Source organism: Cervus canadensis, chromosome 20 (assembly GCF_019320065.1).
Source record: "Cervus canadensis isolate Bull #8, Minnesota chromosome 20, ASM1932006v1, whole genome shotgun sequence".
Taxonomy (NCBI): domain Eukaryota; kingdom Metazoa; phylum Chordata; class Mammalia; order Artiodactyla; family Cervidae; genus Cervus; species Cervus canadensis.
In genome coordinates, this window is record NC_057405.1 from 51,688,601 (window position 1) to 51,704,031 (window position 15,431).

Sequence of the window (15,431 nt, forward strand, 5' to 3'; positions counted from 1 at the left end):
TTTTAATTGAGTTAAGAAGAAAAGATACTGTTTTGTGATGCCAGAAAACAAACATATTTCATAAATGGTCTGTGCAGATAAATGCCTCAGTGCATTTTACTCAAGTGAAGTTCAGTTTAGAATGTTCACACAATTCATTGTGTTCATTCACTCATTTTTAAAAAAATACTTCACTGCTATAATACAAATCCTGTCTTTAACACTGGCTAAGTAGTGGCAACATAATACAAGTAGCAACTCCATTCATTCAAGAGATGATATTCATTGACTTAAGTTTTGGGCACTTTGTATATATCAGTAAATAAACCTAACCAAGATCCTTGACCTTTCACGTTATATTTTAGCATGGAGATTTAATATAAAAAGCCATCCATAAATAAATATAATACAGGGTATTGGCAGGTAATGCATGCTATGGGAAACAAAGGGATAAAAAGAATGGTGAGTAGTCAGGCTTCAGAAATATTTTAAAGGTAGTAGGAACAAGGTTTTCTGCTTAGTTGATTTCAAGAGAGCAACAGAAAATATATGACTCAAGGACAAGTCCAAGATTTTGAACCGAATACCTGGGATGATGGTACTTACATCAACTAAGATGGAAATGGTTTTAGAGAATCATTGAGATTTCAGTTTCAGGTACATTAAATCTTGCATAAGTATCATACATAAAAGTGGAGACATTGTAGGCAATAGGACATATGAGGCTAGAATTTGGAGAGAAATATTTTGAGATCTAACCTTGAAGGTTACCAGCATATGAATGATATCCAGAATTATAAGACTGGATAAGTTCACCATGTGAGTGTAGATTAAAAAAAAAAAAATTAAACCTATATAAAGAGTACACACTCCGTAAAAACCATATAGCATATGCTATGTGTACATTATTGGGAAGGGGCATTAATAATAATTTTCATTATTTATATGTGCTTTTCATTGTTTATTTATATTATATTACTATGTATGCTATAAGAAAATACTTCATTTTTAAAATTAGGAAATGTTTTAACATAGGCAAACTCAATACATAATTTTAGTACTTAATATTTACAATATTACATTAAGATCTTTGCATATAACATTTAAAGTCATATATTATATGAAATACATTCACTTAGAAAAAGTATTACTTTTCTCTTTTCATAAAGCATTTCTTTAAGACTTTTCAGTCATTTTTGACATTGTCTTTATCAACATTATAGTTACTTTCTGAGTGATCTAACACAGTGTTCTCAAGAATCTTAGTTTAGATACTGAAAAAAAAAATGATGTCTTTAGAATCCCCTATTCTCTGTTTACTGTCAAAAAGATCTTCAAAAAGAAACCTTTTCAGTAGTTGCACTTATCATGAGAGGAATTATGGTCCATGAGGCAACCTTCTGCGCTTAAGCAGTTCCTGTAACACTAACAGATGGGGATAGTTATCCTGTACAGATATAGGATTGGAAAAAGTAACATAAGTATTTATGATAGTTATGCTTATTTTGTGTTTGTTACAGATAGAGTGAAAATCAGGAAACATATCCTAAATTTGTGTAATGAGAGGAACAAAGGTATCATGCCAGTTTTTGTTTTTTATTTAGAATATTGTGGAACAATAAACCACTTTTTTCTACTTAAACTAATTTGAGTTGGGTAAATTTCTAATTCATGCTAAAGGCACATTGGGAACTAGTTACCAGGTGATTTGTTTTCTTTTCTTAAGGAACAATTACTTTACAAGTAACATTTCAGTGACTTACCTGGCTGTCCAGTGGTTAAGACTTCACTTTCCAATTCAGGCAGTGTGGGTTTGATTAGTGGTCAGGGAGCTATCATTCCACATGCCTAGTGGCCAAAAAACCAAAACATAAAACAGAAGTAATATTGCAACAAATTCAATAAAGACTTTAAAAATGGTCCACATCAAAAAATCTTTTTTTAAAAAAGTAAACCATTTAAAAAGTAATAGTTTATACTTGTAAAATTGGAGATAAAATCACAAAAAATCAAATGTTTAATGATCTAAACTTTTGCTTAGAAAGCCTGGTTTCATCTTATCTATAAATGAATAGTATTGTCTTCATGACCCAGTTAAATCAATTTCAGAAATTCTTAGGTAAAACGTATTAAGTACAAGCAAAATTTGTCCGAAGGTTCATAAAGTTCTTGGAAGTACTATGAATGTGAAAAAACCCAAGAATCTCACTTTGCTTTAATTTTTAAGAAAAAGTCTCCCATAAAGATTTATTCTAATAAAACATTGTATCTCAGTGTTTTCCCCAGCAAAATGATTGATGCTTTGTTATGATTCTATATGACATATAAATAATAATTACCATTTACGTAGTATTTGAAAGGGCACTTTCTTATATACTATGAATTTGACATGTGCTACTTGAAATAAAATAAAAGAAGAAACAAACTAAGGTTTAACTTTGATTTCTGATTTGTAAAAAGAAGTACTGACAAATTAATAAGATATAAAAAATAGCCCTTGGACACAGAAACTCACAGCTTAGTTTTTAATGTTACTACAATTTTTTGCTTAAATGCTTCCAGGATTTTCACACATTTTCTTATACATTTTATAAATTAATATAATTAAACTTACTTTTTGCCTAGCATATGTTACTTTCTAACATTTTTTTAATTTGGATGAACTGTAGATAAATGTGTGACTCTACAGAACCATTCTACAAAGGAAGAAAAAATAATTAACTTGAAGTTTTCCAGTTTATATTATTTATTTATATTCCTGAAAGCCACACAAATATTCATTTCATGAGGAGCATCATCAACTTAATGGACACAAATTTGAGCAAATTCCAGGAAGTAGGGGAGGACAGAGGAGCCTGGCATGCTACACTTCCCTGGGGATGCAAAGAGTCTGATATGACTTAGTGACAAAATAGCAAGAAGAAATCACACATTTCTAAGATATTAAACACAAAATTTCTTTTAAGTTATTATCTTTATGGCATTAAACGCATTGGATGGAATTTTTTGCATATGTCAATTTACTTGAAAGGCATTTTGGTATACTGGAGTAACCTAGAGATTTAATGCCACAAAATCTGTTCCTTTCAGCTATGTGCATTTGTAAAATTTTTACACTTAACAGTTTTAGAATCTTTACAAGAGAGTTAATATAAGTCATCTAACTAAATTGTTAGAATGATATCTTTTAGATTATTTATTTAGCTCATAAGTAGAATTCAAATGCCAGAAATTATTATTACTTACAGGTTAAAATAATTCTTGCATAATTATGATGCAAATAATTCTTGCATAATTATGATGCAAATAATATGATGCAAAATAATATTTTTTGCATCATAATAAAAATAGTTCTGAATTGTTATTCCACCTATTAGTTTAATGTAGTTGATGGACTTTGTGTACTTATTTCTTTTCACTATACTCTATCTTGAAAATCTTGAGTTAAAATGGACAGAAAATTTAGTAAAAGAGAAATAACACAGGCACTGAGTAAAACAGTTTGCATTTTACTTTTCACTCTACTAGAAGAAGTATGGGCTCTGATATACTTCTTAATCATTTTCTTATTCTAATTTTTAAAATGAAGACAGTGCTGTTTATTTTAGAAAGTTATTGGGAAAAAAAAATCCTTCCTTAGAAATGGTTAAAACTCAAATAACCTGTGGAAAAGTTGTGAAACATACTAGTGATAACATAAATAACAATCAAAACTGATATCTATGTGTATAGGAGTAAGGTTGATTTATACAACACACATAACGCTCTTCACACATAACAAAGTTAAGAGGTGGCAAGAATACACAGAAGAACTATACAAAAAATATTTCATGGCCTAGATAATCACGATGGTGTGATCACTCACCTAGAGCCACACATCCTGGAATGTGAAGTCAAGTGGGCCTTGGGAAGCATCACTATGAACAAAGCTAGTGGAGGTGATGGAATTCCAGTTGAGCTATTACACATCCTGAAAGATGATGCTGTGAAAGTGCTGCACTCAATATGCCAGCAAATGTGGAAAACTCAGCAGTGGCCACAGGACTGGAAAAGGTCAGTTTTCATTCCAATCCCAAAGAAAGGCAATGCCAAAGAATGCTCGATCTACTGCACAATTGAACTCATCTCACACGCTAGTAAAATAATGCTCAAAATTCTCCAAGCCAGGCTTCAGCAATACGTGAACTGTGAACTTCCAGATGTTCAATCTAGTTTTATAAAAGGCAGAGGAACCAGAGATCAAATTGCCAACATCTGCTGGATCATCGAAAAAGCAAAGGAGTTCCAGCAAAACATCTACTTCTGCTTTATTGACTATGACAAAGCCTTTGACTGTGTAGATCACAATAAACTGTGGAAAATTCTGAAAGAGATGTGCATACCAGACCACCTGACCTGCCTCTTGAGAAACCTGTATGCAGGTCAGGAAGCAACAGTTAGTACTGGAAATGGAACAGCAGACTGGTTCCAAATAGGAAAAGGCTGTATATTGTCACCCTGCTTATTTAACATATATGCAGAATACATCATGTGAAATGCCAGGCTGGATGAAGCACAAGCTGGAATCAAGATTGTTGGGAGAAATATCAATAACCTCAGATATGCAGATAACACCACCCTTATGGTAGAAAGTAAAGAAGAATTAAAGAGCCTCTTGATGAAACTGAAAGAGGAGAGTGAAAAAGTTGGCTTAAAACTCAACATTCAGAAAACTAAGATCACGGCATCCGGTCCCATCACTTCATGGCAGATAGATGGGGAAACAGTAGAAACAGTGGCTGACTTTATTTCTGGGGGCTCCAAAATCACTGCAGATGGTGATTGTAGCCATGAAATTAAAAGACACTTACTCCTTGTAAGGAAAGTTATGACCAACCTAGACAGCATATTTAAAAGCAGAGATATTACTTTGCCAACAAAGGTCCATCTAGTCAAGGCTATGGTTTTCCCAGTGGTCATCTACGGATGTGAGAGTTGGACTATAAAGAAAGCTGAGCACCGAAGAATTGATGCTTTTGAACTATGGTGTTGGAAAAGACTCTTGAGAGCCCCTTGGACTGCAAGGAGATCCAACCAGTCCATCCTAAAGGAATCAGTCCTGGGTGTTCATTGGAAGGACTGATGTTGAAGCTGAAACTCCAATACTTTGGCTACCTGATGCGAAGAGCTGACTCATTGGAAAAGATCCTGATGCTGGGAAAGATTGAGGGCAGGAGGAGAAGGGGAGGACAGAGGATGAGATGGCTGGATGGCATCACTGACTCAATGGACATGGGTTTGGGTGAACTGTGGGAGTTGGTGATGGACAGGGAGGCCTGGTGTGCTGCAGTTCATGGGCTCGCAAAGAGTCGGACACGACTGAGCAACTGAGCTGAACTGAACTGTGGTTCCATTTTCTCACACACCCCTTACAGCTTTTTTCTCAAATAAATTTATTTGCCTAAGTAAAATGGATTGTATCGTTAAAATTTTGTGTACGCCTTTCCCTCTTCTGGTCCCCTTTCACTTCCACAAAATAGCCTTTCAAAATTATATTTCTAATTAAAATATACTTAGTGTATTCTACATCTATGTAGCTGGTTAAGACTAGAAAAATAAACATACTATGGAGGTTGGTCTCATTTTAAATTCATGAGGTCACTTAATCCACTTTTTCATTTCTCTTGGGGCTATTTTATGAAATCTTTTACTTTAACCCCACAACACCTCATTTTCTATACTTACTCTCAGCAGAAGATATTGCTTTTTGCTATTATGAGAAAACTGAAATAATGACAGATGTCATTTAAAAATCCCCAGGAAAATATCTGCTTTTTAATTCAATGCCATCTGTGTAGTCACAAGGATGAACTATTTTGCACCTATATCTAATAGGTCCTCCTACTGGTGATTCAGAAGATAAGGAACCTGCCTACAATGCAGGAGACCTGGGTTTGATCTCTGGGTCAGAAAGATCCCCTGGAGAAGGGAACTGCTACCCACTCCAGTATTCTTGCCTAGAGATTCCATGAACAGAGAAGATAGGTGGGCTACAGTCCATGGGGTTGCAAAGAGTCAAACAGGACTGAGTGCTAAACACTTTTCACAATTTGCATTAAATCCCACCCTTCTCACTGCAGAATCTAGCTAGAACATTTCCCCTTTTCTCTCAGATCCTCGACACCCCTCTGTTCAAGTATTACCATCAATGTACAGATATTATTTTAATAATCTCTTTAAAAAACTTCCTTGACCATTTTACTGTCCAGTTGTTGCCCCATTTCTTTATTGCATTTTATAATAATTTTCCACTTTTAATGTCTCCTATTTTTCTATCTCCTTTTGTTCCTAAAGTGACTTTAGTCAGTATTTTGCTACAATCATTCCAATGAAACCACTCAAAAGTTGACTCAGATCAGTTCAGTTCAGTCACTCAGTCATGTCCGACTCTTTGCAACCCCAAGAACTGCAGCATGCCAGGCCTCCCTGTCCATCACCAACTCCCACAGTTCACCCAAACCCATGTCCATTGAGTCGGTGATGCCATCCAGCCATCTCATCCTCTGTCCTCCCCTTCTCCTCCTGCCCTCAATCTTTCCCAGCATCAGGATCTTTTCCAATGAGTCAGCTCTTCGCATCAGGTAGCCAAAGTATCGGAGTTTCAGCTTCAACATCAGTCCTTCCAATGAACACCCAGGACTGATTTCCTTTAGGATGGACTGGTTGGATCTCCTTGCAGTCCAAGGGACTCTCAAGAGTCTTCTCCAACACCACAGTTCAAAAGCATCAATTCTTCGGTGCTCAGCTTTCTTTATAGTCCAACTCTCACATCCATGCATGACTACTGGAAAAAATCATAGGTTTGATGAGAAAGCTAGTCTTTAGTCATATATTCTTCAAACAAATATTAGTAACACTGTTCACATTTCAACTAGGCAGTTTGTGTCTGGATGCAACGTTAGCTTTAGGTATGAAGAATTTTTTTGTGCCCCTGAGTCTCTGAATTCTCATGAAACTACAGCAAAATCTGCCTAAAGTAAAAATAGATCATTTATGATATAAAGTGAAATTCAACATTTCTTTTAAGAACCAAGCCAAATATTAGTTGTTTAAGGTCTTTCCTACTTTTCTGAACTGGAAATATTCACTGTTGTCACAGAAGCCCATAACAAATTTACTCTTCTGTATTAAAGGACCGTATTCTAGTTTGCAGTATATTTATTTGAAAAAAGCATCACATATTCCTAAGCACATTATCAGTTATTTGAGAATAGATTTTTAAAAAATTTTTTAAATTTTTTTGCATCACAGCATCCAAAATAGGGCATTGGTATAAAATACTTGCTGAGCTGAGTGCATTCAAAAAGGAATAAAGCGTACTCCAGTTGTATGGTAAAGTAAGTAAAATGAACCTGTTCATTTTTAAAATGGTGATCATGATGGTCTGTTTTCTGCACCATCTCCCTCAACCAACAGAGAAGGCAATCCGACACAAGTAAGAAATTCTACAAGGTGCTAGTACTGAAAACAATCAGATACTTGAAGGAAGATTTGTGTCCTGCTTGTTACAAGATGAGAATTATAAATGAGCTATGTGATACCCTGGGTTTATTTCAGAATTTCAGTGTTCGTTTGGTTGTTTCAGAAAAGCTTAAGAAATCGCTCCCTGGGTCAGAAATCTTTTAAAATCCCATGTACTTTTGGTGCTTTCACACCATGGATATGGTAGGATTTTCAGAGATGTAACAAATAATATTTTAAATTCATTAGGCTTGAAAGCAACTGAACCCTTCTTTGCAAGATTGCTGAAGTACATTTATATATATATTCATATATATATATGTGTGTAAATAAAGAGCTTCTTATAAACTTTGGAAGTTGGTCAAAGAAAATACTTAAGTTTTTGAAATTTATACTGCTTCATTTGCTGGACTATTAGCCTTAAAGCCTTATAAATTTTTGTGAAAGAGTCTGTTTTGCAAGCTCTGCATTAGAAAATTCTTAGAATATTACTTTCAAAATGTTCAGCTACATTATTAACATTTCTCACTCAAGTACTAATGTTAATTTAGATGCATTTTCAGCTTACAAAAGTGATACGTTATGCTTTTAACCAACATTTTCCCATATTCACTCATATGCCGACTACCAGGAGCATGCGTTTTTGTCTGATGGCTTGGTGCCTCAAATGTGAACGCCACAAACATATGCCAGGTGTCTGTTTTCTACGATTTCTTTTATCTTGCTGGTCGTAGACCATCAGAATTCTGAAACATTCCTAAAGTGAAGAAAGAACTATAATGAAATAGAGAATTAAATGCAAGAGAATGTAAACTATTGGCTTCAATAATAAGGTTTCACTAATTTTAAGGATATGTTAAGTACTAAACATGTAAAGAATATTTCTATTATTCATTTTCTGCTCATAATTTTACATGTCATTTTATCTCCACATGTGTCTTCTCCACAGCATTCAATCTTTTCTGCTTGTTTGAGTTAGTATTATACATTTGAAAGCCTAAAGGCTTTTTATAACTGAAAATAAAATGTCAAGTTAAAAATTTTACTAGAAATGGATGAAAACAAGAGGATTCAGGCTCTGCATGACAAAATTCTCAATTTTGAAAGTGCTATATAAGCTCATGACAAGTACAAAGATGCAACAGAATATTATGTCTAAGGTAGCACTGCCTTTACAGTTTATATGTGTATCCTCAAAATGACATATTTATATCTCTGGAAAAATTCATTCTTTGCCATATGATCATTGGTTATATAGGGCTTCCCTGGTGGCTCAGACGGTAAAGCGTTTGCCTACAATGCAGGAGACCCAGGTTCAATCCCTGGGTCAGGGAAGATCTCTAGGAGAAGGAAATGGCAACCCACTCCAGTATTCTTGCCTGGAAAATCCCATGGATGGAGGAGCTGGTAGGCTACAGTCCCTTGGGTCGCAAAGAGTCGGACACGGCTGAGTGACTTCACTTTCACTTTCATTGGTTATATGTGGTTTTTCACTAAGTCATGATTGGTGACTGTGGATACATTTAAAATCATAAAAATAGAAGAAAATATAGTACAAGTTAACTTAAAATTTTAACAAAATCCTCATGCTCATTTTCTTCTAGTATAATCAATAGATTATTACCTAGTTGATACTTCTCTGATTCATCCTTTTTGTTTAGACAATAAGGGAAATCTCTTCATTCTAAGAGATAATAATTGCACAAATTCCATTTGGGTGCTATAACTATTGGGGTTTTGCCTGTAAAAATAAATTACTTATGGTTTTTCCAGTTATGGAGCTCCAGTTAAATTCAAGACCTAATTTCATTCACCAAGGCATTTCACTGTCTCATATCATTTTATTAAAATATCTTGTGTTTCTAGTTATCTCTACTCTAGGCTTTGTGGTGGTTAACTGCATGTCATTATCATGTTTATCAAGCTCAATTCAGCTTTTATAACAGAAATTCCTCTCACTATGCATTTATACCTTCAAGTTCTAGACAAGCTGAAGGCAGATGGAAAAGAAGTTTATATCACAGTAATAAAACCAATAGTAATGGATACCGCAAGGACCATATTTTTTTCATTTTTGCAAAGATAAAGCAATTTTACTGTTCTAGAACATAATCTCTGCATCTTGTCAGTTTATCAGTTCCCTTTTTCCTCCCTTCTCCATTATCTAGTATCTTTCTCTATTTCTCTCAGGAACTCAGGAGGTAAACAATAAGGCATCTTTCTCTTTGTTGTGATAAAACCTATTGTCATCTTATGATAAGGTCAGGATGGGGACGGTGGGGTTTCTCAACCCAAGCTTTTAGTCACTGTATCTACTTAAATCATTTACTACACTTAGTAAATAAAATTGTACCTTTTTTTTTCTATTTCATTGTAAATAAAATAAGGTTAAATTTCTTTGAAAATAGCAAATACATAAGAATACTTAAAACTTCTTTAAAACAATATTAACTGGTAGAAATTAGTTTTAGAGATCTTGGGGCAACATTATATACAAAGACAATTCTGTACTATTCTACAAAGCACTTAAGTTTGTAAGAGTATTTTGAGCTAAATTAGGTATTAGAATATCTTCTGAATTAGAAAGAAAAAAGAAGGTTCTATTCAAAACTTGTTTATACTTATCAAACAAATAACACCAAGAGATAATACTACTGACTATTATGTATGTAGGTATTTCTACTCAAAAATACAACTTCATCACACATAAAAGAAAACATTTTCAAGATAGTAGCCATCAGGATATGGAAGACAGAATGATGCCTGAGAGAGAAGGAGTATCCAATGTGGACGCTTTAATAACCCAGTTAATGTCCTTGAGACAGCTTCCAGCCTTCTTCTGCAGTTCATCATTGTAGTAGTAGTAGTTGAGTTGTGTCCAGCTCTTTGTGCATGGACCGCATGGACTGCAGCATGCCAGGCTTCCCTGTCCACTACCAACTCCCGGAGCCTACTCAAACTCATGCCCATTGAGTCGGTGATGCCATCCAACCATCTCATCCTTTGTTGTCCCCTTCTCCTCCCACCATCAATCCTTCCCAGTATTAGGGTCTTTACCAATGAGTCAGTTCTTTGTATCAGGTGGCCAAAGTATTGGAGTTTCCGCTTCAACATCAGTCCTTCCAATGACTATTAAGGACTGATTTCCTTCAGGATGGACTGGTTGGATCTCCTTGCAGTCCAAGGGACTCTCAAGAGTCTTCTCCAACACCACAGTTCAAAGCATCAATTCTTCAGTGCTCAGCTTTCTTTATAGTCCAACTCTCACATCCATACATGACTACAGGAAAAACCATAGCTTCGACTAGACGGACCTTTGTTGGCAAAGTAATATCTCTGCTTTTTAATATGATGTCTAGGTTGGTCACAGGTTTTCTTCCAAGGAGCATGTGTCTTTTAATTTCATGACCACAGTCACCATCTGCAGTGATTTTGGAGCCCCCCAAAATAAAGTCTGTCACTGTTTCCCCTGTTTCCTCATCTATTTGCCGTGAAGTAATGGGACCAGATGTCATGATCTTAGTTTTCTGAATGTTGTATTTTAAGCCAACTTTTTCACTCTCTTCTTTCACTTTCATCACAAGGCTCTTTAATTCTTCTTCACTTTCTGCCATTAGTGTGGTGTCATCTACATATCTGAGGTTATTGATATTTCTCTTGGCAACCTTGATTCTAGTTTGTGTTTCATCCAGGCCTGGCATTTTGCATAATGTACTCTGTATATAAGTTAAACAAGCAGGGTGACAATATACAGCCTTAACGTACTCCTTTCCCGATTTGGAACCAGTTTGTTTTCCCATGTCCAGTTCTAACTGTTGCTTCTTGACCTGCATACAGATTTCTCTTGAGGAAGATCAGGTGGTCTGGCATTCCCATCTCTTTAAGGATTTTCCACAGTTTGTTGTGGTCCACACAGTCAAGGACTTTGACATAGTCAATAAATCAAAAGTTTTTCACTGATTTTATGTAATTTCAAAATTACTTGTTTTTTACATGTATTCTGCTTGGTGTTTCTGAGCTTCTTGAATCTACTGTTAAATGCCTGATATTAATATTGGGAAATATTTGATCACTATAGTTTCAAATATTTCTTCTCCTTTATTCTCTTTTTCTTCTTCTGGTTTCTTCACTATGCATAATTTACACCTTTGGTAGATGTTCATAGTCCTTGAATATTCTGTTCTGTTGTTTAATGTCTTTATTTTCTTTTGTCTTTTAGTTTTTGTGGATCCTATTTTTATACACTCCATCAGAGATCCTTTCATCAACTCTGTCCAGTTTATTGTTAAGCCAATCAAAAGTATTTTGCAGTGCTTTTTAATCTCGATTTTTCTTTTCTTATGCTTTTTTCTTAGAAATTCCAGCTCTCTGCTTATGTTTTCTGTGTGTGTCTGTTTATGTGCTCATCATGTCCGACTCTTTGTGAGCCCATGGACTGAAGCATGCCAGGCTTCTCTGTCCTTCACCAGCATCCCGAGTTTGCTCAAACTCATGTCTATTGAGTCATTGATGTCATCCAATCATTTCACTGTTGGTCCATTCTCCTCCTGCTTTTACATGCTGTCTACTTTATCCATCAGGGCCCTTAGCATATTCATCACAGTTGTTTAAATTCCTGGTCTGATAGTTCCAACACTCCTACCATGTCTGGTTCTGATACTGGCTTTGTCTATTCAAATTGTGTTTTATGCCATTGCTATGTCTTGTGATTTTTTTTTTTCCTTGATAGTTAGACATAGTGTACTAGGTAAAAGAAATGGCTGTAAATTAGCTTTTGGCCATGTGGTGGTGAGGTCTGTGGAGAGAGGAAGCATTCCATGGTCCAATGATTAGTTCTCAATCTTTTGATGAGTATATGCCTCTAGACTGTGACATTCTTAAGAGTTTCTCAGTCTTTTCTCCTTCTTTTGATAGAATAAAATGTCTAGAGAGACCTGGAATTTGGCATTTCCTTTCATCCAAGTCAGTTAGCCTCTGATAACATTCAGCAAGTTAGGCACTTGGTTAACTATTTTATTCTAAGGGAAAGCCTTGTTAAGAATAGAGCTCTCTAATGTATTTCAAAATAGTTCCGTTTTCCTTCCACCAACCAGAAGCCACAGAGGATTCTTCTTTCACACTTACTGTCAGAACCTAGTAAGAAACGTGACAGTAAAATTCACTATATCGTGAGGGTCTCCTGAAAACTGAATCAGTCTGGAAACTGTAACTCTCAGTTTTGTCCACACAGATCCTCTGCAACTCATCGGTTACTACCGAAGTTCTTAGGGTGATTTTTGCTCCAGAGCCTCTGTTCTGATATGCTGTGACTCCCTGTATCCCCTTATCTGACTCTCAAATTTTTAGGGCAAAGGTTTGCCCTGTTACTTCCTCTAGTTAAGAGATCCAAGAAGAAATGTTAATTTTTCAGCATGTTTAGCTTATTACTTATTGTCAGAACAAAGTGGTGACTTCAAGCTTCTTATAGACCAGACGATAAACTGGAAATTCCGACCTAACAGTTTCTATAGGTCTTCTACAGACGGCAATCAAGATATCAGGTAAGAGGACTGCAGTAATTACAAGACTAGACGGGGGAGGTTTTACTTCCAGGTATCCTCATCAGGTTGTTAGGAAGATTTTTCAGTTGTTGTGGTACTAAAAATTCACAAATAAATTTAAAAAAAAAAATCCAGAACATATGAAACAAGTCAGGAAAGTCAAGCTGGGTTAACTCTACCTGATTTCAAAACTTTGTATAAAGCTATAGCAATAAAAGTAGTGTGGTACTAAAATTAAGATAAACATTTAACATCAGTGTAACACAATATAGAGCCCAGAGATAAACCTACACTTATAGGGACAACTCATTTTTGAGAAAGTACAAAGTCAACTTAGTGGAAAAATAATAATCTTTTCAATAAACAGCATTGGAACAATTGGAAAACCATATTCAAAAAATATGAAATGTCAAGTTAAACTCAGGGATCATGCTAGGGACCTAAGGAATGCAAATTTTTCATGCTTTACTTATTTTTTTAACTTTTAATTTTGTATATGGATATAGCTGATTAATAGTAAAAGAAAGCAGAAGCAGAAGATATTAAGAAGAAGTAACAAGAATACACAGAACTATGCCAAAAAAAAAAAAAAAAGGTCTTAATGACCTGGATAACCACAATGGTGTGGTCACTCACTTAGAGCCAGACCTCCTGGAGTGTGAAGTAAAGTGGGGCTTAGGAATCATTACTGATAACAAAGTTAGTAGAGGTGATGGCATTCCAGCTGAACTGCTAAAAATCCTAAAAGATGATTGTATTAAAGTGCTGCACTCAATATGAGAGCAAATTTGAAAAACTCAGCAGTGGCCACAGGACTGGAAAAATAATTAGTTTTCATTCCAATCTCAAAGAAGAGTAGTACCAAAGAATGTGCAAACTACCAGAAAATAGAAGGCTAGGCTTCAATAGTATGTAAATCAAGAACTTAAGAGATGTACAAACTGTATTTAGAAATGGCAGAGGAACCAGAAATTAAATTGCCAACATTTGCTGGATCATAGTGAAAACAAGGGAATTAAAGAAAAACATCTGCTTCATTGACTACACTAAAGCCTTTGACTGTGTGGATCACAACAAACTGTGGAAAATTCTTAAAGAGATGGGAATATCAAACCACCTTACCTGTCTCTTAAGAAATATGTATGAAGGGCATGAAGCAACAGTTAGAATCAGACATGGAACAACAGACTGGTTCAAAATTGGGAAAGGAGTACATCAAAGCTATATATTATCAACCTGCTTATTTAACTTCTATGCAGAGTACATCATGAGAAATGCTGGACTGGATGAATCACATGGAATCAAGACAGCATGGAGAAATATCAACATGCTAAGATATGAAGATTATAACACTCTAAAGGCAGAAAGTGATGAGGAACTAAAGAGCCTCTTGATGAAGGTGAAAGAGGAGAGTGAAAAAGATGGTTTAAAATTCAACATTCAAAACACTAAGATCATGCCATCAGGTCCCATCATTTCTTGGAAAATAGATGGAGAAAAAGTAGAAGCAATGATAGATTTTATTTTGGGGAACTCCAAAAACTGCAGACAGTAACTGCACCCATGAAACTTAAAACACTTGTTCCTTGGAAGGAAGGCTATGACAAACTTAGATAGTACATTAAAAAGCAGAGACATCACTTGGCTGACAAAGGTCCAAGTATTCAAAGGTATGGTTTTTCCAGTAGTCATGTACAGATGTGAGAGTTGGATCATAAAGAATGCTGTGCACTGAAGAACTGATGCTCTCAAACTGTGGTGCTGGAATAGATTCTGAGAGCCCTGTGGACTGCAAGCAGATCAAACCACTGAGTCCTAAAGAAAATCAACCCTGACTATTCATTGGAAGGACTGATGCTGAAGCTTAAGCTTCAATACTTTGTCTACCTGCTGTGAAGAGCCAACTCATTGGAAAAGTCCCTGATACTGGGATAGATGGAAGGCAAAAGGAGACTAAGGAGGCAGAGGATGAGATGGTTAGATAGAATCACCAACTCAGTGCACATGAATGTGAACAAACTCCTGGAGATAGTGAAGGACAGGGAAGCCCGGCATGCTACAGTCCACGGGGTCGCAAAGAGTCATATATGACTTCGTGACTGAACAACTCAACAACAATAGCTGATTAGCAATTTTGTGATAATTTCAGGTGACCAGCAAAGAACTCAGCCATTCACATACATGTATCCATTCACCCCCAATCTGCCCTCCCATCCAGGCTTCCAATAACATTGAGCAGAGCTGCATGTGTTACATGTTAGGTCCTTGTTGGTTATCCATTTTATATATAGTATTGTGTGCATGTCCATCTGAAGCTGTCTAACTGTCCCTTCCCCACCAGGAACCATAAGTTTGTTCTTGAAGTCTGTGACTTTCTGTTTCATAATTCATTTGTGCCATTTATTTATAGAT

General features: G+C 35.6%; 1 non-coding gene across 1 annotated transcript; it reads left to right on the plus strand.

Annotated features, from left to right (window-relative positions):
• The first annotated feature begins 8,741 nt into the window (after positions 1-8,741).
• Positions 8,742-8,814, plus strand: TRNAC-ACA. Its single transcript has one exon. It is a non-coding gene; the product is annotated as a tRNA-Cys (tRNA).
• The last annotated feature ends 6,617 nt before the right edge of the window (positions 8,815-15,431 follow it).